Here is a 27404-nt window from a genome sequence, read left to right on the forward strand (position 1 = left end):
CTTGCTCTTTTCAGACCCTTGCTCAAGATTGGTGCTGGGTAACCCCTGTCTTTCAGTTTCTCTGTCAGACAGATGGACTGTTCCTTGAAATCGGAAAGGGCACTACAGTTCCTTCTGAGTCTCAGATATTGCCCATACGGGAGATTCTCTTTGAGTGGGCGAGGATGAAAACTTCTATAGTCAAGAAGATTGTTTTTAGCTGTAGGCTTGTGGTGGGTCTTAGTGGTGAGCCCAGTGCCAACAACAGAAATGACCACATCAAGGAAGACAATATCCGTTTTGCTTGTGGTGTTGGTGAATCTCAGATTCTGGTCTAGCGTGTTGATCCAGATCAGAAAGGTGTCAAATTCACTATCACTCCCTGTCCAGAGAAGCAGAATGTCGTCGATGTAACGCTTCCATAGAAGCATGTAAGTAGAGAAAGCTGCAGTGGGGGGCAATATGAATTTGGCCTCAAAGTCCGCAACATACAATCCGGCCACACTGGGAGCAAAAACACTGCCCATGGATGTCCCAGAGCATTGTAGGAACAGTTTGTCTTTGAAAGAGAAAAAATTCTCTTTAAGGGCTATGGTGGCACATTCAATGATAAAGGCTTTAGGTGTCTGGTAGTTCCATTCGATGGAGTCTAGTGATTTTCCAAGGACATTGATGGTATCGTCCTGTGGAATGCTCGTGTAGAGGCTTTCTACATCGAGGGTCACTAGGGTAACTGAGTTTTCAGTGAACGTGATTTCTGATAGTAGTTTCAAGAGGCTCTTGGTGTCTCTGAGGTACGTGGGAGTAGATTGTACGAAAGGTTTCAAAAAGTAGTCACAAAATTGTGACAAGGGTTCCAGAAGCGAACCGATCCCTGACACGATGGGACGTCCGGGGGGTGGCAATCGGTTTTTATGCATCTTGGGCAAAGTGTAAAAGTATGGTACAACGTTGCTAGGACTTTTGAGGAAGTCCGCTTTGTTCTTAGACAAATGTCCGCATTCCTCTGCATGACGGACCAAGGTTGTGATCCTGTTGGTGAGATCTGTTGTGGGATCTCTGGTGAGTGGGTATAGTTTTTAGTATCTCCGAGCAGGTCAGTACAGGTTTGCTCGTAGTCTCTAGTGTTTTGGATAACTATCCCTCCACCCTTGTCTGCCGGCTTTATGGTTATAGAGGTGTCACTCTGTAACGTCCGTAGCGCTTGATGTTCGGCAGTGCTGAAATTTCCAAAGGTCTTAGGATTCTGGTGTGTTTCCAGATCTTTAAATACGGCATGCTCAAAGGCGGTGATAGCCGCCGGGACAGTATGGGTGGGAGGGGTGAAAGTGGAACTTAGTCTCAGTCCCGTGTCACCTTTCCTGACTATCTCATTCGGGTCTGTTTTGCCTTCAAAGAAGGCTTTGAGTTTTAGTTTTCGAAAGAAACCTGCGAGTTCGCAATGTAACTTGAATTTATCCGGTCTTGCTAACGGGACAAAGCCCAAGCCTTTCTCAAGTACTTGGATTTCTGTGGTGGTCAATGACCTGTCAGACAAGTTCGTCACTAAACTCAGATCCCGCTCGTTCCCGGCTGTTGGTTGCTGCGGGTGTGATTCGCTACAGGGTCCTCCTCTTCCCAGGTCACTCTGTTGTTGCCTCTTCTTTTGCCTCTGCCCTTTCGGCCGTTCTCTAAAAAAGGCTGTCTGTATTGATTCTGGAAGTGTGTTGGAGGCATAAAACCAGGGTTCCAACCCATGAATGGAAATTGTGGCTGTTGGAAGGCATAAGGGTGCGGGCCCATTCCCATTTGGGGGGGATACCATTGGCGCTGGTTGTCCTGGTTTCCTTGCCTACCCCTATTGTTCCTATTGCCGCGGTTGCCTCTTTTCTTTGTCTGTCTGAATGAGTTGTTACTAGACCCACTACTATTTGAGGAGTCGTCATCCGTGTAGTCGGATTTGCTCTCATTACGTGCTGGTGGTGTGAAGGTTGCCGCAGAGTATGGGTACACCTTCTCGAAGTCAAATTTCTTCTGGTCTTTCTGGAGTTTGGTAACTTTCGACTGCATGAGGTTGTCTTTATATTCATTTAGATCTTTGTTAATTTCATCAAGTCGTTTTTTGTACCCCGTTATTGTTGCCTTAAAATGAGACTCAGTTTCTCTGATTTCCACCATTAGTGTTTCAGAGAGTCTCAGTGCTGTTTTTATTATCAGGACCAACCAGTCGCGCGTGCAGTGCCACGCGATCATTGCCCAGTCTTTTCTAAAGGCTGCATCGTTGAGAAAAATGCGGGGGGCATTAGTTACCAGCAGGCCTTTTGTCGCTGAGTTTGAGATAAGGTACTGTTTTAGGATGGTGCCATGAAGGATGGTACGTATGTGCTCTCTTTTTTTCTCAGTCAGGTTTTCCCATTCAGTAGTATTTGCTATTGCTTGTGATATATGTGGATCTGCAAAGACTGCAGGATCCGACATTAGAGCCTCAATTTCAGATTCGGAGAATGTTAGGCCAAAGTTCGCCATAGTGAGATCGCAATGAAAGGAGGTGTGAGTATGTTGCTAAAACAAACAATATAAATAAAATATTATATTGCTTGAATAAAATTAGGCTCTCACAGCTGTGCGCTGCTATGATACAAAACAACAATGGGAGAGGTAGGGAGAGTCAAGGAGGCTTCTCTCAGTCCCCGGTTCAATGTAAATAAACAAAAAGAGAGAGGCCAAATCAGTCTCAGGATTGCCACTTTATTGGAGCGAGATAGATAAGGATCACACACTCACTTAGGGTGAATAGGAAAGCCCTCACACACCGACCTGGTCAGTGTCATGCTTCATCATTGGGCCCCACCAAAGAGGCCGAGTGCCTCTTTGGTGTGCTACAACGCCAGAAAGACTGCGGAGCTGGTTATGTGAAGAAGGGCGTGTTGTGAGGGTGAGTGAAATTAAAAGTGTCTAGAAGAGTATCAAAATAAAATATTTTTAATAGATGATCCCTAAGACACGAAATTATAAGTATTATGTGTCTGAACTTAATTGCCAAGGTTTAGGAATGGTAAAATTCAGAGAAATACAATCAGTTAGTCAGTCAACATGTTTCTGCCATTTCAGAGGCGTAAATTTACCAAGGCATTCATCAGGACTATACCCCGGCGGTATGGACTCTCTAATCGTCCACCCTAACCAAGGGACGTGAAAGTGAAAAAAAGGGTGAAAAAAGTGCATAAAAAAAGGGGAGAGCGAAGGCTCGATCCCCAAAAAACCTCCAAATTCAGGAGAGTTTCTGCACCTGTGGAGTGAAAGTACACATACAAACACAAACACAAACAGACAACAATTAATAAATGCCATTGCGTTTGGTTGTCGTGCTCCTTATCATGTGGCAAAATTCGTGTGCCCAAAGTAACACTAGGTTTAACACCATCCACACAACCCTATAGGGATGATATCGGTAACTCTGGGAAGTGGAGTGAAAAGGGTGTCTTAAAAACTCAATTATCTGGGGAGAAATCGTTAAAAACATACTCTATGTACTCCTTCTGAAGGGATCAATGGACCAAAGGGTCAGTGACCCCCTAGGATGGTAGTATCACACATAAATCTCACTTTAAAATATGGCGCTACTTGCACCATGGGTCTCGGGAGGGGGGTTGGAGCGTGCCTGGCACATCCTGAAAATGAAAAGAGGTTAAGCCATTAGATCCCCGTTTCCGGGCGGTACTTAGCTTCGTTTTTGTAACAGATCGGCGTTGTGTATGATCCAGGTACACTCACGCCCTTGACGCTCACAGCCCGCTAGACACCTAGGATCTCCCTCAGAACCGGACCCCGACGATGGAGAGCGGGGCCGGTAACTGAGTATTAGAGCAGGCGAGCAGCGCGTCGCGTTCTTCCTGGTGGGCGTGTCCAGCCAAAACGAGGCTTGGAACGCGCCCGCCCATTGCTGGAGACGAGGTTTGACACGCACCAGCCCTGAATAGGAGGGACGTTGCTTCACAGAACCAATAATCAGTAAACACTGAATCTGTAAAAATTAGGGAAGCGGATTATCAATCCATTTACCAGCGTCCAGATGACAGAAACGGGCGTCTACTCGAATTAGCAGATAGCGCCCTGGCTGTACACTTTAGTAGTAGTGGTAGTGTACTGAATTGTCAGCAGTATGAATAGTGGGAAACCTGAAGCTCTGTAAAGTATCAGCACGTGGCACAGATTCTTATTACAGATATGTGCTGAGGCAAAGGATATAATAAAGAAGGGGCACATAAAGGCATTTACTTAAAGGGAACCTTATCCTTATACAGAGCAGTGAATCATATTCTCATCTAGGTGCTCATGTTCAAGATAAAACAGCATTCCATGGGATGTCATCGTTAAGGCCGTTGGTATTCGTGCCCAGACGGTACACCCAGCGTTGCTCTTTTTCAAAGTGTCTGCTTGTGATATTAGTGGTCCCTTGGAGTACTTCAATTACAGTCCACCTCATATCATTGGGTGTGTGATTACTGTCCAGAAAATGGCGACTCAGCTTAGTGGTTACTTTTTTGCACCTAATGTTGCTTCGGTGTTCGCATATGCGCTGTTTAACCCTGCGCGTGGTCATGCCAATATAGCGAAGCTGGCACGGGCAGGTAATCAGGTACACTACATTCGTAGAGTTACAGTTAGTATGTTCTTTCTGTACCCAGATTTTCCCTGGTTCCAATAATAAAGTTTTGGTAGCCTCTGTCAAGTGGCAGACAACACAGTCAGAACACGGGTAGTGCCCAGTGATTTTTGGTAGACCCCATGCTGCGGTTATTGATGGCACATTATTGGTAAGTTTCTCTTTTGGCCGAGTATGGACTAAGGCATCTTTCAAGCTTCGACCTTTTTTGAAAGAAAACAACGGTTTCTCCCAGTTTTCTTTGCAGGATGTGATAATATTCCAATGTTTGTTAATTGTCTTTTTCATTACATTGGACAGGCTATTGTATGTTGTCACACAAGTCAGTGGTATTAAATCCGGGTTTTTTACCTTCTCTTCCAAGAGTGCCTCTCTTGGTTGGTTTCTTGCTCTTTTCAGACCCTTGCTCAAGATTGGTGCTGGGTAACCCCTGTCTTTCAGTTTCTCTGTCAGACAGATGGACTGTTCCTTGAAATCGGAAAGGGCACTACAGTTCCTTCTGAGTCTCAGATATTGCCCATACGGGAGATTCTCTTTGAGTGGGCGAGGATGAAAACTTCTATAGTCAAGAAGATTGTTTTTAGCTGTAGGCTTGTGGTGGGTCTTAGTGGCGAGCCCAGTGCCAACAACAGAAATGACCACATCAAGGAAGACAATATCCGTTTTGCTTGTGGTGTTGGTGAATCTCAGATTCTGGTCTAGCGTGTTGATCCAGATCAGAAAGGTGTCAAATTCACTATCACTCCCTGTCCAGAGAAGCAGAATGTCGTCGATGTAACGCTTCCATAGAAGCATGTAAGTGGAGAAAGCTGCAGTGGGGGGCAATATGAATTTGGCCTCAAAGTCCGCAACATACAATCCGGCCACACTTGGAGCAAAAACACTGCCCATGGATGTCCCAGAGCATTGTAGGAACAGTTTGTCTTTGAAAGAGAAAAAATTCTCTTTAAGGGCTATGGTGGCACATTCAATGATAAAGGCTTTAGGTGTCTGGTAGTTCCATTCGATGGAGTCTAGTGATTTTCCAAGGACATTGATGGTATCGTCCTGTGGAATGCTCGTGTAGAGGCTTTCTACATCGAGGGTCACTAGGGTAACTGAGTTTTCAGTGAACGTGATTTCTGATAGTAGTTTCAAGAGGCTCTTGGTGTCTCTGAGGTACGTGGGAGTAGATTGTACTAAAGGTTTCAAAAAGTAGTCACAAAATTGTGACAAGGGTTCCAGAAGCGAACCGATCCCTGACACGATGGGACGTCCGGGGGGTGGCAATCGGTTTTTATGCATCTTGGGCAAAGTGTAAAAGTATGGTACAACGTTGCTAGGACTTTTGAGGAAGTCCGCTTTGTTCTTAGACAAATGTCCGCATTCCTCTGCATGACGGACCAAGGTTGTGATCCTGTTGGTGAGATCTGTTGTGGGATCTCTGGTGAGTGGGGTATAGTTTTTAGTATCTCCAAGCAGGTCAGTACAGGTTTGCTCGTAGTCTCTAGTGTTTTGGATAACTATCCCTCCACCCTTGTCTGCCGGCTTTATGGTTATAGAGGTGTCACTCTGTAACGTCCGTAGCGCTTGATGTTCGGCAGTGCTGAAATTTCCAAAGGTCTTAGGATTCTGGTGTGTTTCCAGATCTTTAAATACGGCATGCTCAAAGGCGGTGATAGCCGCCGGGACAGTATGGGTGGGAGGGGTGAAAGTGGAACTTAGTCTCAGTCCCGTGTCACCTTTCTTGACTATCTCATTCGGGTCTGTTTTGCCTTCAAAGAAGGCTTTGAGTTTTAGTTTTCGAAAGAAACCTGCGAGTTCGCAATGTAACTTGAATTTATCCGGTCTTGCTAACGGGACAAAGCCCAAGCCTTTCTCAAGTACTTGGATTTCTGTGGTGGTCAATGACCTGTCAGACAAGTTCGTCACTAAACTCAGATCCCGCTCGTTCCCGGCTGTTGGTTGCTGCGGGTGTGATTCGCTACAGGGTCCTCCTCTTCCCAGGTCACTCTGTTGTTGCCTCTTCTTTTGCCTCTGCCCTTTCGGCCGTTCTCTAAAAAAGGCTGTCTGTATTGATTCTGGAAGTGTGTTGGAGGCATAAAACCAGGGTTCCAACCCATGAATGGAAATTGTGGCTGTTGGAAGGCATAAGGGTGCGGGCCCATTCCCATTTGGGGGGGATACCATTGGCGCTGGTTGTCCTGGTTTCCTTGCCTACCCCTATTGTTCCTATTGCCGCGGTTGCCTCTTTTCTTTGTCTGTCTGAATGAGTTGTTACTAGACCCACTACTATTTGAGGAGTCGTCATCCGTGTAGTCGGATTTGCTCTCATTACGTGCTGGTGGTGTGAAGGTTGCCGCAGAGTATGGGTACACCTTCTCGAAGTCAAATTTCTTCTGGTCTTTCTGGAGTTTGGTAACTTTCGACTGCATGAGGTTGTCTTTATATTCATTTAGATCTTTGTTAATTTCATCAAGTCGTTTTTTGTACCCCGTTATTGTTGCCTTAAAATGAGACTCAGTTTCTCTGATTTCCACCATTAGTGTTTCAGAGAGTCTCAGTGCTGTTTTTATTATCAGGACCAACCAGTCGCGCGTGCAGTGCCACGCGATCATTGCCCAGTCTTTTCTAAAGGCTGCATCGTTGAGAAAAATGCGGGGGGCATTAGTTACCAGCAGGCCTTTTGGCGCTGAGTTTGAGACAAGGTACTGTTTTAGGATGGTGCCATGAAGGATGGTACGTATGTGCTCTCTTTTTTTCTCAGTCAGGTTTTCCCATTCAGTAGTATTTGCTATTGCTTGTGATATATGTGGATCTGCAAAGACTGCAGGATCCGACATTAGAGCCTCAATTTCAGATTCGGAGAATGTTAGGCCAAAGTTCGCCATAGTGAGATCGCAATGAAAGGAGGTGTGAGTATGTTGCTAAAACAAACAATATAAATAAAATATTATATTGCTTGAATAAAATTAGGCTCTCACAGCTGTGCGCTGCTATGATACAAAACAACAATGGGAGAGGTAGGGAGAGTCAAGGAGGCTTCTCTCAGTCCCCGGTTCAATGTAAATAAACAAAAAGAGAGAGGCCAAATCAGTCTCAGGATTGCTACTTTATTGGAGCGAGATAGATAAGGATCACACACTCACTTAGGGTGAATAGGAAAGCCCTCACACACCGACCTGGTCAGTGTCATGCTTCATCATTGGGCCCCACCAAAGAGGCCGAGTGCCTCTTTGGTGTGCTACAACGCCAGAAAGACTGCGGAGCTGGTTATGTGAAGAAGGGCGTGTTGTGAGGGTGAGTGAAATTAAAAGTGTCTAGAAGAGTATCAAAATAAATTTTTTTTAATAGATGATCCCTAAGACACGAAATTATAAGTATTATGTGTCTGAACTTAATTGCCAAGGTTTAGGAATGGTAAAATTCAGAGAAATACAATCAGTTAGTCAGTCAACATGTTTCTGCCATTTCAGAGGCGTAAATTTACCAAGGCATTCATCAGGACTATACCCCGGCGGTATGGACTCTCTAATCGTCCACCCTAACCAAGGACGTGAAAGTGAAAAAAAGGGTGAAAAAAGTGCATAAAAAAGGGGAGAGCGAAGGCTCGATCCCCAAAAACCCTCCAAATTCAGGAGAGTTTCTGCACCTGTGGAGTGAAAGTACACATACAAACACAAACACAAACAGACAACAATTAATAAATGCCATTGCGTTTGGTTGTCGTGCTCCTTATCATGTGGCAAAATTTGTGTGCCCAAAGTAACACTAGGTTTAACACCATCCACACAACCCTATAGGGATGATATCGGTAACTCTGGGAAGTGGAGTGAAAAGGGTGTCTTAAAAACTCAATTATCTGGGGAGAAATCGTTAAAAACATACTCTATGTACTCCTTCTGAAGGGATCAATGGACCAAAGGGTCAGTGACCCCCTAGGATGGTAGTATCACACATAAATCTCACTTTAAAATATGGCGCTACTTGCACCATGGGTCTCGGGAGGGGGGTTGGAGCGTGCCTGGCACATCCTGAAAATGAAAAGAGGTTAAGCCATTAGATCCCCATTACTGGGCAGTACTTAGCCTCGTTTTTGTAACAGATCGGCGTTGTGTATGATCCAGGTACACTCACGCCCTTGACGCTCACAGCCCGCTAGACACCTAGGATCTCCCTCAGAACCGGACCCCGACGATGGAGAGCGGGCCGGTAACTGGGTATTAGAGCAGGCGAGCAGCGTGTCGCGTTCTTCCTGGTGGGCGTGTCCAGCCAAAACGAGGCTTGGAACGCGCCCGCCCATTGCTGGAGACGAGGTTTGACACGCACCAGCCCTGAATAGGAGGGACGTTGCTTCACAGAACCAATAATCAGTAAACACTGAATCTGTAAAAATTAGGGAAGCGGATTATCAATCCATTTACCAGCGTCCAGATGACAGAAACGGGCGTCTACTCGAATTAGCAGATAGCGCCCTGGCTGCACACTTTAGTAGTAGTGGTAGTGTACTGAATTGTCAGCAGTATGAATAGTGGGAAACCTGAAGCTCTGTAAAGTATCAGCACGTGGCACAGATTCTTATTACAGATATGTGCTGAGGCAAAGGATATAATAAAGAAGGGGCACATAAAGGCATTTACTTAAAGGGAACCTTATCCTTATACAGAGCAGTGAATCATATTCTCATCTAGGTGCTCAGGCATCATGTTCAAGATAAAACAGTATTCCATGGGATGTCATCGTTAAGGCCGTTGGTATTCGTGCCCAGACGGTACACCCAGCGTTGCTCTTTTTCAAAGAGTCTGCTTGTGATATTAGTGGTCCCTTGGAGTGCTTCAATTACAGTCCACCTCATATCATTGGGTGTGTGATTACTGTCCAGAAAATGGCGACTCAGCTTAGTGGTTACTTTTTTGCACCTAATGTTGCTTCGGTGTTCGCATATGCGCTGTTTAACCCTGCGCGTGGTCATGCCAATATAGCGAAGCTGGCACGGGCAGGTAATCAGGTACACTACATTCGTAGAGTTACAGTTAGTATGTTCTTTCTGTACCCAGATTTTCCCTGGTTCCAATAATAAAGTTTTGGTAGCCTCTGTCAAGTGGCAGACAACACAGTCAGAACACGGGTAGTGCCCAGTGATTTTTGGTAGACCCCATGCTGCGGTTATTGATGGCACATTATTGGTAAGTTTCTCTTTTGGCCGAGTATGGACTAAGGCATCTTTCAAGCTTCGACCTTTTTTGAAAGAAAACAACGGTTTCTCCCAGTTTTCTTTGCAGGATGTGATAATATTCCAATGTTTGTTAATTGTCTTTTTCATTACATTGGACAGGCTATTGTATGTTGTCACACAAGTCAGTGGTATTAAATCCGGGTTTTTTACCTTCTCTTCCAAGAGTGCCTCTCTTGGTTGGTTTCTTGCTCTTTTCAGACCCTTGCTCAAGATTGGTGCTGGGTAACCCCTGTCTTTCAGTTTCTCTGTCAGACAGATGGACTGTTCCTTGAAATCGGAAAGGGCACTACAGTTCCTTCTGAGTCTCAGATATTGCCCATACGGGAGATTCTCTTTGAGTGGGCGAGGATGAAAACTTCTATAGTCAAGAAGATTGTTTTTAGCTGTAGGCTTGTGGTGGGTCTTAGTGGTGAGCCCAGTGCCAACAACAGAAATGACCACATCAAGGAAGACAATATCCGTTTTGCTTGTGGTGTTGGTGAATCTCAGATTCTGGTCTAGCGTGTTGATCCAGATCAGAAAGGTGTCCAATTCACTATCACTCCCTGTCCAGAGAAGCAGAATGTCGTCGATGTAACGCTTCCATAGAAGCATGTAAGTAGAGAAAGCTGCAGTGGGGGGCAATATGAATTTGGCCTCAAAGTCCGCAACATACAATCCGGCCACACTGGGAGCAAAAACACTGCCCATGGATGTCCCAGAGCATTGTAGGAACAGTTTGTCTTTGAAAGAGAAAAAATTCTCTTTAAGGGCTATGGTGGCACATTCAATGATAAAGGCTTTAGGTGTCTGGTAGTTCCATTCGATGGAGTCTAGTGATTTTCCAAGGACATTGATGGTATCGTCCTGTGGAATGCTCGTGTAGAGGCTTTCTACATCGAGGGTCACTAGGGTAACTGAGTTTTCAGTGAACGTGATTTCTGATAGTAGTTTCAAGAGGCTCTTGGTGTCTCTGAGGTACGTGGGAGTAGATTGTACTAAAGGTTTCAAAAAGTAGTCACAAAATTGTGACAAGGATTCCAGAAGCGAACCGATCCCTGACACGATGGGACGTCCGGGGGGTGGCAATCGGTTTTTATGCATCTTGGGCAAAGTGTAAAAGTATGGTACAACGTTGCTAGGACTGTTGAGGAAGTCCGCTTCGTTCTTAGACAAATGCCCGCATTCCTCTGCATGACGGACCAAGGTTGTGATCCTGTTGGTGAGATCTGTTGTGGGATCTCTGGTGAGTGAGGTATAGTTTTTAGTATCTCCGAGCAGGTCAGTACAGGTTTGCTCGTAGTCTCTAGTGTTTTGGATAACTATCCCTCCACCCTTGTCTGCCGGCTTTATGGTTATAGAGGTGTCACTCTGTAACGTCCGTAGCGCTTGATGTTCGGCAGTGCTGAAATTTCCAAAGGTCTTAGGATTCTGGTGTGTTTCCAGATCTTTAAATACGGCATGCTCAAAGGCGGTGATAGCCGCCGGGACAGTATGGGTGGGAGGGGTGAAAGTGGAACTTAGTCTCAGTCCCGTGTCACCTTTCCTGACTATCTCATTCGGGTCTGTTTTGCCTTCAAAGAAGGCTTTGAGTTTTAGTTTTCGAAAGAAATCTGCGAGTTCGCAATGTAACTTGAATTTATCCAGTCTTGCTAACGGGACAAAGCCCAAGCCTTTCTCAAGTACTTGGATTTCTGTGGTGGTCAATGACCTGTCAGACAAGTTCGTCACTAAACTCAGATCCCGCTCGTTCCCGGCTGTTGGTTGCTGCGGGTGTGATTCGCTCTCCCCTTTTTTATGCACTTTTTTCACCCTTTTTTTCACTTTCACGTCCCTTGGTTAGGGTGGACGATTAGAGAGTCCATACCGCCGGGGTATAGTCCTGATGAATGCCTTGGTAAATTTACGCCTCTGAAATGGCAGAAACATGTTGACGGACTAACTGATTGTATTTCTCTGAATTTTACCATTCCTAAACCTTGGCAATTAAGTTCAGACACATAATACTTATAATTTCGTGTCTTAGGGATCATCTATTAAAATTTTTTTATTTTGATACTCTTCTAGACACTTTTAATTTCACTCACCCTCACAACACGCCCTTCTTCACATAACCAGCTCCGCAGTCTTTCTGGCGTTGTAGCACACCAAAGAGGCACTCGGCCTCTTTGGTGGGGCCCAATGATGAAGCATGACACTGACCAGGTCGGTGTGTGAGGGCTTTCCTATTCACCCTAAGTGAGTGTGTGATCCTTATCTATCTCGCTCCAATAAAGTGGCAATCCTGAGACTGATTTGGCCTCTCTCTTTTTGTGCAGAAAGAGGCAACACAGGTACAGAAAGAGGCAACAGAGGTGCAGAAAGAGGCAAGAGAGGTGCAGAAAGTGGAAGAGATGCGGAGAAAGAGGCAAGAGAAGTACAAAAAAGAAGGAAAGATGCAGAAGGAAGCAGCAGAAATGCAGAAAGAGATGAGAGGTGCAGAAAGAATCAAGAGTGTTTTGTTATGTTATGCTTTTGAATTTTGTAACACGCACAGCTACTCCTTTGAGGTGCTGGTAGAGGAAGCGATTAAAACAGAAACGTTTTCAGCTGTTTCTTAAACTGCACAACATTAGTACCAATTTTACACCCACATTTAGCAATAAGTAACAGGTGACCATTCTAGGTTTTGCAAGGGCCTTCCACCACGCTATAAGACTTGTCAATATATTTCTTAGTAACATTTGAGCCGTTTAAGCTAGAAACAAGGTCTTTTTTGTTCAAATCTGCAGAGCATGCAGCAGATGATGAATTATGTGGCACATGCGGAAAATATATAATTATACGAAAGTCGGTGCAGCCAAACAGTCGCATAATTCCAGTGGCCCTGGTCATACCTTTCACTGGGTCCAAAAGGGCTCCTCAGTGGTTCCTTTTTTTTGTCTCATTGAGTTTATTATTTATCTTCCATGGAAATGAGCAAGACTAAACCTGAAGTTACCACTCCAGAACCCAGACTACCATACCACATAATTACTCTCCATAACACATATCCAACTCTACATAATTCCTATACACTTAATACCACATACTTTCTATCCATTTAATTTCACTGCACAACATAGCACATAATTCCATTACACACAACCTACATCCACTCCACTCCAACAAACATTAGTAAAAAACGTTTACATTTACAACACCAATAGCTCTATCTCTTGCTATTACATTGGAAATGCGTATTTAACTGGTAGTCGCGTATGCAGAGTAGTGGAGAAAGGGGACTGGGCATCCGACCAGCGATCAGGAATTCCGCTGCATTGGACTTACAAAAGGTACCATGAAGGCTTCTTGGCCAGAAGTGCGCCAGGAGGCACGTTTGCAGAGTGGTGGAGAAAGGGGAGCGTGGCCTCCGAAGACCTCTTAGTAATCACACAGTGTGGGGCTTACTGAAGTTAACAGGAGGGGTAGTTAGCCCCCAAGGACAACCTTGGGGCCAACCACTCCTCCTATTACCTCCAGTAAGTCACACACAGCAGCGTTGGTGAGTTCTCATAGCAGGCCATGCCCCCTTTTTACACCATTCTGCAAATGCTTCTCTTGGCTCACTGCTGCTTGGGGGATCAAGTCCACTTTAGCCCTGAGGTCCTCAGGACACAAGAGTACCTCATCACCCCACCAGCAGTGCGCCAAGAGGCGTGTTTGCAGAGTAGTGTAAAAAGGGGCATAGCCTCGGACCACCTCTCATAAATCCCACTGTTTGGGGCTTACTGGAGGTACCTGGTGGCCTAGTTGGCCCCCAGGGACTCTCAATAGCGACGGGGACTTAATCCCCCAATGCAGAGCATGCCAGGAGGCTCATTTGCAGAGTCATGCAGGTATGGGGCATGGCCTCAGGCGAGTTGCCGTTTTTGTTTGTTTTATGAAGGGGGGCTGTGTGGGTTGAGCTGGTGCAACGTATGCACTGCTCAGCAAAGAATGCTGTTTTGGAGTGTGCACTTAAAGCCACGCCCACTCTTCACCCATATTTGTCATTGGCTCGTGTCATTGTCCTTAGTAAATGCTGGCTTCTGATTTATAAATAGGCTTGTTAGTCTTCCTTAGTACCGCCATGTCTTCATTTGTAACCTCCCATGAGGACACCGCCATTTACATGTTTTGTTGCTCGGTAGGCTTGCCTCTAAGCACTATTTCGTTTAATGGTTTTCGCATGCCTGCTGTTGCAGGCAGGACACGCTCTCTCGCAACAGCTTTGTTATTTTTTCTACATAGCACGGCACAGCAGGCCTCCCTGATAGTGGCGGCTGTGCCTTTGCTTTACTTGCTGCGCCAAATGCGGCAGCATGTTTTTTAAAAAAACAACGATTTATTTATTTATTTATTTTAAACTGCTCCATGCGGCACTTGCACTTTAATGTCAGTCATGCCCCTTTCTTTAAATGAGCCGAGTCTGAGGAAACACGCCCCCTTGTTGAAGTCCCAACAAGCTCCGACTGCATTCTGTCCTGCACCTTCTCCATGACCCACCCCCCCACGGGTGGGGCGGGCTGAAAAGGGGGGGGCGACAAGAGCGGCAAACCGCTCGCCGTATAAATGGTGCGGCCAAACTTCAACACCGCCCATCGTCTGCTGGTACAAATCCGAGTCCAGCTCTCTCATTGTGCTTCCGGGTCCGACGCCATCCGTGCCCGAAACCCCTCGTCATAGAGTGACCAAGCGAATCCGCCGTACGTCACCTGAGCCCTCCGCACTACGTCTATGTACTTGAACAGAGCAACTGCCCTGTTCGGGTACTTCTCGCAATAAACGCTCGTGTAGACGAGGAAGGCCGCCGACCAATTGTCAATCGTCAGCGGTACTTTGGGACGCCTGGCCAGTTCCTGTTCCTCCTCCTTTGACCCCTCCTTAGATGTGAGCTCCCTGTGCAGGAGCTTCAGCATCTCCACGTACTCCCCCTTCCATATATTCTCCTTCATCGCCAGGGAAAGATGGGCCCCCAGTGGTTTTGCCACCCCTATATAGGGCAGCTTGCACACCTCACATTTCATGTTGACGTTCTTATATTAGAGGAACAAACACGGACCATATTATAGCTAATATGTAGTTCAGTAATTTAGTTTGCACAACATTTCCATGCAGTTAGCCTTAGACTACAGCGTGCACTCACTGCAGGGTCCCACCACAAGGTGAAGGCGGAGTGGAGCCTGAAGTGCCGTAATAAGGAAAGGTGACTGTTTATTTGGAATTATTCCTGCAAGATCCATGCATAGACAATTGAGGCAAAAAAATAATATTCTGCAATTGACATCCTAGTAAACATGATAATTTTCCACTGGATTTCCTAATTTCAACATTGTAAAATAAATAAATAAATATATATATATATATATATATATATATATATATATATATATATATATATATAAAAATATATATATATATATATATATATGTATATATATATATATTTTGACTGTGTTGGCTCTTTTAGACTCTGCCACATATCGCCATTGCATTTGGACACCCCAAAGGCAGCACTTACCTGGACAATGGATTCTGGGGCTTGTAGTTGCGATGGTCTGCAAGCAGTGTGCGAGGGGGTGTGGCGACCCTAGACCAATGGGACAGTGGCGGGGCAGTATTTAATTGTGAACCAGTCTACAGGATCATTTTGAAGCCATCTGAAGAAGGCCGTTTTTGGCCGAAATGCATTATGCCGATTCTGCTATTAAAAGTGTCTCCAACGCTACCCCCGCTGTGACCTCTGCTTCTTCAGTCATGGGAGGAGTTCCAGTATATATATATATATGTATATGTATATGCACTGAAAAAAACTGAGGTTTTAGGGACCGTGTAAATAGGAATTGGATTTAAAAAACCTTAGAAATTCACTGAAAAAAAAACAGGTTTCAGGTACGTTATAGTTAGGCTGATATTTCACTCGGCCATCATAGTTAGCCATAATAGTTAGCTATAACTTGTGCCCCCGCAATGCACTGCTGTTGACTTCATATATTACATCACACATGACATGGTCAGTGACATCACTGATGATATCATTGGTGACATCTCAAATGACATCACTGATGATATCACTGATGCCATAATCCAGTGACTGAGTGTTTCTAAAAATGTTAAGAATGTTTTGTATATACATGCCAAGGTTTATTGAAGAATGAGTGGGTGTATGAGTGTCTGAATGGATGATTTAGTGAGTGTGTGACTGACTGTAGTAAGTGAGTGATCAAACGTGTCTTAGTGAATGCCTGGGTGAATGACTAATCTGTGTGAATGTCTGTATCAGTCTGTCAGTTGGTGTGTAAGTGGCTGCATGGATTGGTGAGTAGCTACATGAGTGTCTATATGGGTTAATGATTGGTTGTCTGATTACCTCTATGGGTGCCAGAGTGTCTGTGTGGGTGGGTGGGTGTGTTGTGTGACTCCCTGCATGGATGCGTGAGCGGGTAATTGAATGGATGTATAGGTTCATGGGAGCATCTGTGAGGGGCTGTATTGGTGAGTGAGTGTGTGTATGGCTGTGTTGGTGAGTGAATGGATGTCTCAGTGGTATACGTGTGAGTAACTACATATGTGAAAGGCAGTATATGTGAGTGTTGGATTATATAGTGACTATATGTGAGAGTGAGTGTTTGTGAGAGTGGCTGTATGTATGAGTGTGTGCTTGTGTCAGTGATTGTATAAGAGAGTAAGTATGTGTTAGTATCTGGATGAATAAGTGAGGTGGTGTGTATAACTGTGTAGGTGAGTAAATGGCAGTGTGATTCAGTCTTTGGGTGATGGACCAGGTGTGTGAGTATCTCTTTGGGTGAATGGCTTATGTAGTGTCTGTATGGGTGTATGAGTGCATTTATCAGTGGCTGTATTGATAAGTGACTGCATATATGAGTGACTGTATGGTTGAGTGAATGGATGTGTGTAGACCTAAGAATCAGTGAGTGGGTATGTACTAACTGGTATTGGTGTGTCTATGGTTTTGTTTATGATAGTCTGTATTTTAGAGTAAGTGTATGAAAGGTTATATTAGGGTGTGAGAGGGTTCATCAGATAATAAGTGGATGATGTCATCAGTGATGTCATTTGAGATGTCCTTAGTGATGTCATCAGTGATGTCACTGACCATGTCATGAGTGATGTAATATGTGACGCCATCAGCAGTGCATTGCGGGGGTGCGAGTAATGGCCAAATTTCTCTGGTTTTGTACGAGTGAAATGTCAGCCTAACTATAATGTCCCTGAAACCTGTGGCTTTTTCAGAGAATTTCTAAGATTTTTTAAATGCTAATTCCTAACTATAACGTCCCTAAAACCTCTGTTTTTAAATATTAATTACTAACTATAACTTCCCTGAAACCTTTGGTTTTTGCAGGGAATTTCTAAGGTTTTTTAATGCTAATTTCTAACTATGCCTGCATAAGTAGAACATGTCCAGAAAGAGGGAAGAAAGGCGCAGAAAGAAGAAAGAGAAGTGCAGAAAGAGGCAACAGAAGTCCTAAAAGAGGAAGAAAGGTAGAGAACAAAGCAGGAAAAGTGCAGAGAGAAGTAACAGAGGTGCAGAAAAAGGCCTACTTTGACTGTACCTTCCCACAGACCCATACAAAGTAACCCAATCACCAATCCTTCTCCCAAGATCTCTTAAACCTCACTTTTCTCTTCAAGGTTCACTATTCATCAACTGCTCAGAATGTTAGGCCTACCAAATGTAAAACAGCAATCCTAACCATATCACTGTTGTAAGTCTCACCAAGTTTGTGAAGGTATGCATGCGTGTGTCTCTGCTTTTACTTAGTGACATGTTACATAAAAATAAAAATACACATACTTGAATGCCTGTGTTTCAAACAGCATACTCTGTAAATCTGTGTACAAAAAGGTGTATGCATTTCTTTCTGCTCACAATACAGGGTACATGGGTATTGAATAGTATATTTGAGGGGCTCTATAACACCGATATACATAAGCCATGTCTACCTGTGTAACTGAATGACAAAGCAGAACTGAGAAGATTTGACCATACATAGGAGAAGTTACATGCTTTTTAAACTACCATCTTCAGATGCATAACACATGTAAGAATACATGTAAAAGTAGACATGTATCTTAGTCCTGAGAGCATGCAGACCTTTGAACTTGACTGCTTGCAGTTCCCATTTGAGTACAGCAAGAGGTGAGAGAAGTACAGAAAGAGGCAAGAAAAGTGCAGAAAAATCAAGACATGTGCAGAAAGAGTTAGAAATGTGCAGAAAGAGGCAAGAGAATTGCAAACAGATGCAAGAGAAGTGCAGAAAGAGGCAACAGAAGTGCAGAAAGAGCCAAGAGAGGTGCAGAAAGAAGCTAGAGAGGTGCAGAAAGGGAGAAGAGTGGTGGGGAAAGAGGCAAGGGGGAAGCAGAAAGAAGCAAGAGAGGTGCAGAACGAAGCAAGAGGGGTGCAGAAAGAGGCAAGAGCAGTGCAGAAAGAAGCAACAGAGGTATAGAAAGAGGCAAAAGAAGTCCAGAAAGAGGCAAAAGAGTTGCAGAAACAGGCAAAAGAGGTGGCAAAAGAGGGAAGTGGGCTGCAGAAAGAAACAAAAGAGGTGCTGAAACAAGAAAGAGAAGTGCAAAAAGAATCAAAAGTGCCGAAAGAGGGAAGAGGGGTAGGGAAAGAGGCAAGCGAGATGAAGAAAAAACAAAAGTGCAAAGAAGGAACAGAGGTGCAGAAAGAGGCAGCAGGGGTGCAGAACGAGGGTAGAGGGGTACAGAAAGAGGCACAAGGGTTGCAGAAAGAAGCAAGAGATGTGCAGAAAGAAGCAAGAGAAGTACAGAAAGAAGCAACAGATGAGCAGAAAGAGGGATAAGGGGGTGGGGAAAGAGGGAAGAGGGCTACAGAAAGAGGCAAGAGGGGTGCAGAAAGAGGTAAAAGGGGTGCAGAAAGAAGCAAGAGAGGTATAGAAAGAAATAAAAGAAGTGCAGAAAGAGGCAAGAAGGGTGCAGAAAGAGGGAAGAGAGGTGTGAAAGAGGCATGAGGGTAACCCTGGGCGTAGTTCGCATAGTAGCGCTACTAGTAGCTACGCGAAGTGCACTTCGTGAGTTACGCGAACTGCGTAGTGCACTGTGCAAAATGCTGTTCGCACTGATTGCACGGTGCCGGATGCTTGTCCGCACTGTGCAATCAGTGCGAACCGCATCTTGCACAGTGCAAGCGGTCGTTTTCTGCCGCTCGAGTAGATTTCTACTCGAGCAGCATCTTTCTCAACTGGACTGGTAGTTTCTCATCGCGAGCGGTTGCGAGCATACGTGACCACTCGCAATGAGAAACCTGACCTCCCCACGTTGAGAATCTCACCGGGAGTTTTATTTTCCACGTTTGCGATCAGGAACTTGATATTGCTGATCGCGAACGAGAAAAAAATCTCACCGGGATGTCATTTTGCTCGCTTGCAGTCGCCAACCTGATGTTGAGGACCGCGTGGAAGCAAAAACTGACTGTTACGCGTGTTTGCACTATGCTATGTGCAATTTGCATTGTGTGAAGTAGTGCAAACTTCGCAAAATACTTTGCCCAGGGTTACATGAGGGGTACAGAAAGAAACAACAAAGGTGCAGAAAGAAACAACAGAGGTGCAGAAAGAGGGCACAGGGGTGGAGAAAGAGACAAGAGAAGTACAGAAAGAAGCAATAGAGATGCAGGAAGGAGTAAGAGGGATGGATAAAGAGGCAAGAAGTATGCAGAAAGAAGCGAGAGGTACAGAAATAAATTAAAGAAGTGCAGAAAGGAGGAATGGAGGTACTCAGAGAGGCAAGAGGGGTGTGGAAAGAACGAAGAGGGGTACATAAGAGGCACAAGGGGTACAGAAAGAAGCAAGAGAAGTGCAGAAATTAGCAACAGAGGTGCAGAAAGAGGGAAGAAGGGTGTAGAAAGAGGCAAGAGAAGTGTAGAAAGAAGATAGAGAGATGCAGAAAGGGGGAAGAGGGCTAGAGAAAGAGGCAAGAGGGAATCAGAAAGAAGCAAGAGAGGTATAGAAAGTAAATAAGAAGTGCAGAAAGAAGGAGCAGATGTGCAGAAAGAGGCAAGAAGGGTGCGGAAAGAGGGAAGAACGGTGCAGAAAGAGGCACAAGGGGTGCAGAAAGAAGCAAGAGAGGTACAGAAAGAGGTAAGAGAAGTACAGAAAGAGGTAACAGAGGTGCTGACAGAGGCTAGAGAAGTCCAGAAAGAGGCAAGAGAGTGCAAAAACAGGCAGGAGAAGTGAAGAAAGAGGGAACAGGGATGCAGAAAGAGGCAAACGAGATATGCAGAAAGAGGGAAGAAAGGTGTAGCAAGGGGTACAGAAAGAAGCAAGTGGTGTGCAGAAAGAGGCAACACAGGTACAGAAAGAGGCAACAGAGGTGCAGAAAGAGGCAAGAGAGGTGCAGAAAGTGGAAGAGATGCGGAGAAAGAAGCAAGAGAGGTACAAAAAGAAGGAAAGATGCAGAAGGAAGCAGCAGAAATGCAGAAAGAGATGAGAGGTGCAGAAAGAATCAAGAGTGTTTTGTTATGTTATGCTTTTGAATTTTGTAACACGCACAGCTACTCCTTTGAGGTGCTGGTAGAGGAAGCGATTAAAACAGAAACGTTTTCAGCTGTTTCTTAAACTGCACACCATTAGTACCAATTTTACACCCACATTTAGCAATAAGTAACAGGTGACCATTCTAGGTTTTGCAAGGGCCTTCCACCACGCTATAAGACTTGTCAATATATTTCTTAGTAACATTTGAGCCGTTTAAGCTAGAAACAAGGTCTTTTTTGTTCAAATCTGCAGAGCATGCAGCAGATGATGAATTATGTGGCACATGCGGAAAATATATAATTATACGAAAGTCGGTGCAGCCAAACAGTCGCATAATTCCAGTGGCCCTGGTCATACCTTTCACTGGGTCCAAAAGGGCTCCTCAGTGGTTCCTTTTTTTTGTCTCATTGAGTTTATTATTTATCTTCCATGGAAATGAGCAAGACTAAACCTGAAGTTACCACTCCAGAACCCAGACTACCATACCACATAATTACTCTCCATAACACATATCCAACTCTACATAATTCCTATACACTTAATACCACATACTTTCTATCCATTTAATTTCACTGCACAACATAGCACATAATTCCATTACACACAACCTAAATCCACTCCACTCCAACAAACATTAGTAAAAAACGTTTACATTTACAACACCAATAGCTCTATCTCTTGCTATTACATTGGAAATGCGTATATAACTGGTAGTCGCGTATGCAGAGTAGTGGAGAAAGGGGACTGGGCATCCGACCAGCGATCAGGAATTCCGCTGCATTGGACTTACAAAAGGTACCATGAAGGCTTCTTGGCCAGAAGTGCGCCAGGAGGCACGTTTGCAGAGTGGTGGAGAAAGGGGAGCGTGGCCTCCGAAGACCTCTTAGTAATCACACAGTGTGGGGCTTACTGAAGTTAACAGGAGGGGTAGTTAGCCCCCAAGGACAACCTTGGGGCCAACCACTCCTCCTATTACCTCCAGTAAGTCACACACAGCAGCGTTGGTGAGTTCTCATAGCAGGCCATGCCCCCTTTTTACACCATTCTGCAAATGCTTCTCTTGGCTCACTGCTGCTTGGGGGATCAAGTCCACTTTAGCCCTGAGGTCCTCAGGACACAAGAGTACCTCATCACCCCACCAGCAGTGCGCCAAGAGGCGTGTTTGCAGAGTAGTGTAAAAAGGGGCATAGCCTCGGACCATCTCTCATAAATCCCACTGTTTGGGGCTTACTGGAGGTACCTGGTGGCCTAGTTGGCCCCCAGGGACTCTCAATAGCGACGGGGACTTAATCCCCCAATGCAGAGCATGCCAGGAGGCTCATTTGCAGAGTCATGCAGGTATGGGGCATGGCCTCAGGCGAGTTGCCGTTTTTGTTTGTTTTATGAAGGGGGGCTGTGTGGGTTGAGCTGGTGCAACGTATGCACTGCTCAGCAAAGAATGCTGTTTTGGAGTGTGCACTTAAAGCCACGCCCACTCTTCACCCATATTTGTCATTGGCTCGTGTCATTGTCCTTAGTAAATACTGGCTTCTGATTTATAAATAGGCTTGTTAGTCTTCCTTAGTACCGCCATGTCTTCATTTGTAACCTCCCATGAGGACACCGCCATTTACATGTTTTGTTGCTCGGTAGGCTTGCCTCTAAGCACTATTTCGTTTAATGGTTTTCGCATGCCTGCTGTTGCAGGCAGGACACGCTCTCTCGCAACAGCTTTGTTATTTTTTCTACATAGCACGGCACATCAGGCCTCCCTGATAGTGGCGGCTGTGCCTTTGCTTTACTTGCTGCGCCAAATGCGGCAGCATGTTTTTAAAAAAAACAACGATTTATTTATTTATTTATTTTAAATTGCTCCATGCGGCACTTGCACTTTAATGTCAGTCATGCCCCTTTCTTTAAATGAGCCGAGTCTGAGGAAATGGGCATGACCGCCATTAAAGTGAAAGCGCAGCATAGAACGCTTTTACAAAAACAAGCATGTGTTTGTCAATTTAACAAACAAATGCTTTTTTTTTGTAAAAGCGCCCCATACCGTGCTTTTACTTTAATGGCGGCCATTCCCCTTTCTTAAGAAATGGCTCGCCTAAAGAAAGGGGTGTAGCCGATATTAAAGTTAAAGCACTGCATAAGAGTGTTTACAAACTCACATTTGTAATACAATAGGTGTTGCATTCATGAAACTCACGTAAATGCGAGACATATTACATTGCAAATGCTTGTTTTCTTTGTTTTCAAGCACTCCATAGGAGTTCTTGTGTTTTCAGGCCGTCTTCCTTGTACACATACAACATACCACTGAAATGCATGCCCGGGTACATAAACAAATGCATTTCTTTAAAAGTTGTTAAAAAACGAAAAACACTGGTTTATTTATTTTTTGCACAATATGATGGTATTGGAGTGCTCGCTCCTTCCTATGTCTTGCCATAGCGCGAACACAAGCCGAAAGCATTGGAGCGCTTCAATTAAGGCTTTTTCCCACCTTCAATGTTGCGTCCTCCATCGTTTGCTTGCCCATCTCTTCATCCCCTCATGCTTCCCTGTTTAACTCGTCCCCCCACTACCTCCCTCGTTGCTGCTGCTTTTATTTTTTTCACGCTCCAATGGTATTGGAGCACTTGTCCGGCCTCCATCTTGCCATAGAGCTAACACCAGCCGATGGTGTTGGAGCACTTTAAATGCTCACCAGTTACATTACTCAATGACACATTCATTGCGTAAGTGATTTGCCCAATATCACAAACAGTTCAGTCAACCCCAAGATTCGAAGCTGGTTCCCCAGTTTCCCTGTCGGCAGATCTTGCCATTACGCCACATCCTCACTTCACTTCTAAGTTCCTCAACAGTTTCTCACTATCACTTCCAAATTTGTTCAGCAAGACCCCGTCAACACCGAACACGCATTGGCAAAGCCAATCAATCTCTGCAATGCCCGAGTTATTGACCCTGTCAATGTTAATGTCTTTTATCCATGTTCTCTCCCAGCACATCTGCTGTTCAGCATGGCTAAAAGTCAGTAAAAAAGTGCTAGTGCAGGCCAGGCCATAGCACCTTTTTGTTTTAAGAGGGGCAAGACAATAAACTCAACATTGGGGGCGAAGACACTTAGCGCCAGCTCAACATCCTGAGATTCTGGGCTTTTAGTGACTTTTAGGGAGTCCCACCCACTACTAAAGGCCATAATTTTACTATAGTCCACGATACTTGGTTAAGAATGTAAGTTGGCAACAGGGGCGACTTTTGTTCTGTTGGTACAGGGTCCTTCTCCACAAATTCCCTCACTGGCACCCTCCAGCCGTGACCCTCATCTCTCCATAGCCCCTCACACTCATTTCCGTGAACTGCATGGTACACATTCTTTGCAGCAGGCACATTAACCCTCTGCGCTACTATGATGAGTCAAAACTGACACAAGACAAAATTCTGATCTCTTAACAGTAGGAAAAATAATCACCTGAAAACTGCTGGATGCACAAAGAAGTTAACATGCTTTTAAAACCATAAGTCAGTCCTTAATTTGAGTCTTTTGTTTCCAGTGCTTGGCACCAGCACTTAATTGTGAACACTGGCACTTATGATAGCTGGCACATGATGGCGCTGCTTGTGTAATGTAGAGATGAGCAAGTTTTTAAACTAAACACAACTAATACCTGCTGCTTAAGCCATTCTTATAACTTTGGGGGCTCTGAACAGTGTGAATTGTTGCACATGTAGCATTGTGATACTTAGTAGTTCTGTAGGTTCTGTCATTGGCAGGGCTGGCAGTAGCAAAGGGTTCTGCAAGCAACGGTGGTCTCCTGACGAGGACCCTGGCATTTACTTCTTTACAAATTAAACACTGTCATAAGATGTTTTTAAACACAGCGCCCCCCACCAAAGTAAGCACCAGGTGTAGCTGCACTGGTTGCACCACCCTAAAGGCAGCCTTGGTTGGCATTGGTCATGTTGTTTCAAAGCAAATAAACACCAGCATTGGTCTTTAACAGAGGTTTGTCCTAGCTCCTGTACTTTTCAGCCTTTATGCAGTCAACATCAGCAATGTACTAAGCAAAGGCAGATCATTCCCACCAAGGATACAGAATAACTGGCTGCAAATTCTGCAGTAAGCCCAAAGATGTTTTAAGGCATCGGCTAAGTAGGCTCTGGCCCAGGGCCCTTGCCTTTCAGTGGGGCACCTGTTGAAATTGAATAATTCTTAAACAGACTGTTTTAAATACCATTTTCTTTAAAAAATATTAATGTGGGTGTTGTGTGAGACACTATTACAGAAAGTTTATAGAAAACTGTTGTGTTTATGGTTCATGCGACAGCCATAACATTTTTTTATAATCAAAGCAGGACCTCACCTATGAGAAGGTGTCACAGAGATTATTTGCAGTAATATTGATGAGCTGCATCTGTGTTACAATATTAAAAATACACATTCAGGGACTTATTATGAGTTTGGTGGTTTGTGTACCTCTGTACCCATGGTCAGTATGCCATGAACTCGGCTGTCCGACCGCCGTATTATGAGATGTGTGGATAGCTATTGCAAAGACTGTGGTTGAACCACCGACACCGCCAGCACACCGCAGACCACTGGGGTCGCGGTCGGGAAACTAAGCTGCCATAGTGCGGTACAGGGGAGTTTCACCACTGTCCGTATTATGAGTTGGCTTTTCCATGAGCCGACTGTGGCAGTGAAACTGCTAGCTTCAAGTTGGTGAAAACTAAGGATTTGGGGTGCGTACTCACCCCTTGATTGTTCTTTCCATCAGAGTTCAATGTGGAAACCTTTCTCCAGGTACCTTCTTGACAGCAGCATCTTCACCTTGAGGATTTTAACCCTGTTTGTGGCGATGCACAGGTGAGTCCTTTTTGTACCATATACCCATTGCCTAGACTGGCTACATATGGACAAGACTCCGGCAATGTGTAGGTGGTATTTTTCCACATGTATCATACATATTTGTGCATTTGACACATATGCAGTCAAAATGCTCACCCAGGCATCTTTACATATGGAAAAGAAATTCCCACTGCTGCAAAATCTCTGCAGCCACACCACGGGCACCTTGGTAAACTCGTAATAAGGTGGTCAGAAGACCACTTGCGTTGCAAGCTCCTGGCAGCCATGGCCGTGGTGTTTGGGCAGTCGGACTGCCAAATCACAATAAGACCATTAGAATCTGGACTAGTCTGTCTGTGCACTGTCAGTGACATGGTCAAAGAGGACATGAAAGATCTGAAATTGGATCATAAATTTAAAGCTGTTCAGAACAATGGCCTTCAAAAAAAGTTTGGTTCAGTGCTCCCAAAATTCTTTAAAAAACGTCCCAGAGTATGCTGACAACAAAGGAATACATAACCTATATTGCCTTAGAGACATATTTAACTATATTACAGTCTTGAAAATAAGTTAGAATTAAATGAACATGAATCAAAGGTAATGATCTTTGGAAAATATGCAAATAAACCCAGGAAATCATTGAATTCTGGCCCATTTTCTTTGTAGTAAGCTACTGTCTACAATTATCTTGGGTAATAGTTAAGTTGGAAGCAGAAGGTAAGACATCAATTACCAGCTATAAAACACAGAGATGCTACTCTCACATTCAGATTGTGCAGGCTCAGCTTCAAACTACAGAGTCCGTCAGCTAGTGTAACTCTGAAAGTCATAAGAATAAAACACCTGCCTGTCCTGATCTGTGCTCACCAAGGATTCCTAGGTCGTTTTGCATCCAAGCTGAACTTTATAAAGTGCAATACATTCAGAAGGCTCTTTCACTTACTTAAAATTACTATGACAGCACAATTATATTTGGGAATTTGGCTAACTAAAATAGGATTTAATATGTAAGGCCATCTATTAAAAATATTGCCCTTTTACAATCAATGCACGACATGGCAGTCTGAAATGCATTATTAGATCACTCATTCAGGGTGGTAGTCATACCAAATAACCCATGGCTCAGGTGTAAAAGAAAATGATTTTTAAGTTGGTTGAGTGACTACCCACTTCAAGGGCTTAATGACAACCCTTTTCAGGGTGAACCCTTATAGACACTAAATTAACCGAAGGTTAACCCCATGGTAGCTATAGCACAAAGTAGACCGGCTTCACTAAGGGAAATGTGTGAAGTACTTATGCAGTAATAAAACAGTAATAACGTTGAAATGCAACACAATCAAAATTAGAAAATATAGTAAAATGTATTAACCAAAATGACAAAAAACATCCTATAGGGCGTCCGAAGAAAGACATTTTATAAAGTTTACATTGGAATAGTGCCAATAAGCATAAAGTGACAATGATGGTCAATAGTTGCGATCATCTGGAACCTAGGCACAATTCAATACTGACCGTGATGATACGTGGGTCGGAGACCAACCAGGGTTGTCCTGGTCAAAGATGTTACCTTGTGACGTTAGTCCTTTAAGTCTCAATCCACCACAGGGGTGCACTTCTGAAGCCCCAGGACCTCAGGGGACACATTTAGAGTCTCACATGGTGTCAGGAAACAGAAGGATCCAGTCCAGGCCCAGTTGACACTGGTCAGTTGGGCAGTTTCAAGAAATGGTCTCTTGAAGCTTGTTGAATCCCTGTCGCTTTAGCAGGAAGTTAGCAATATGACCCTTAGAGTGCATTTCTTTGTCCTGAGTACAAGAGCGAGAGCAGGTCCAGTCCTTCAGGGCTCTTCTCAGGGCTCAGAAATCAGGTTCTTCCAGACATTCCACAGGTCCACTAGTGTTCTGTGTATGGTATTGAAAATGCGTTTATGTCTGGCATCAGCTTGTGGGTGTGGGTAACTCCTGCCCCTCCCTAACCAATAGGTAAACGTTCTCAGGAGTAACCCTTTCCAATTTTGAAGCATTTCCTGTTTGCCGAACAGCACACAACTTCACAATGCCGCTCTGTACCTAAATCATGATGGTGAAAATGTTCTCTTTTTGCATAGTTGTGGCCAGAGAAATGAGGAACGCCATTCTTGGCCACTTCAAATAGGTTTTGGGAGAAGCTCCCTCTGCACTGTGATTGGAGTCTGGTTGACTGGGAGAACAAAGAAGGTGCCTGTTCAGT

Source organism: Lissotriton helveticus, chromosome 1_1 (genome assembly GCF_964261635.1).
Source record: "Lissotriton helveticus chromosome 1_1, aLisHel1.1, whole genome shotgun sequence".
In the NCBI taxonomy this organism is placed as follows: Eukaryota; Metazoa; Chordata; class Amphibia; order Caudata; family Salamandridae; genus Lissotriton; species Lissotriton helveticus.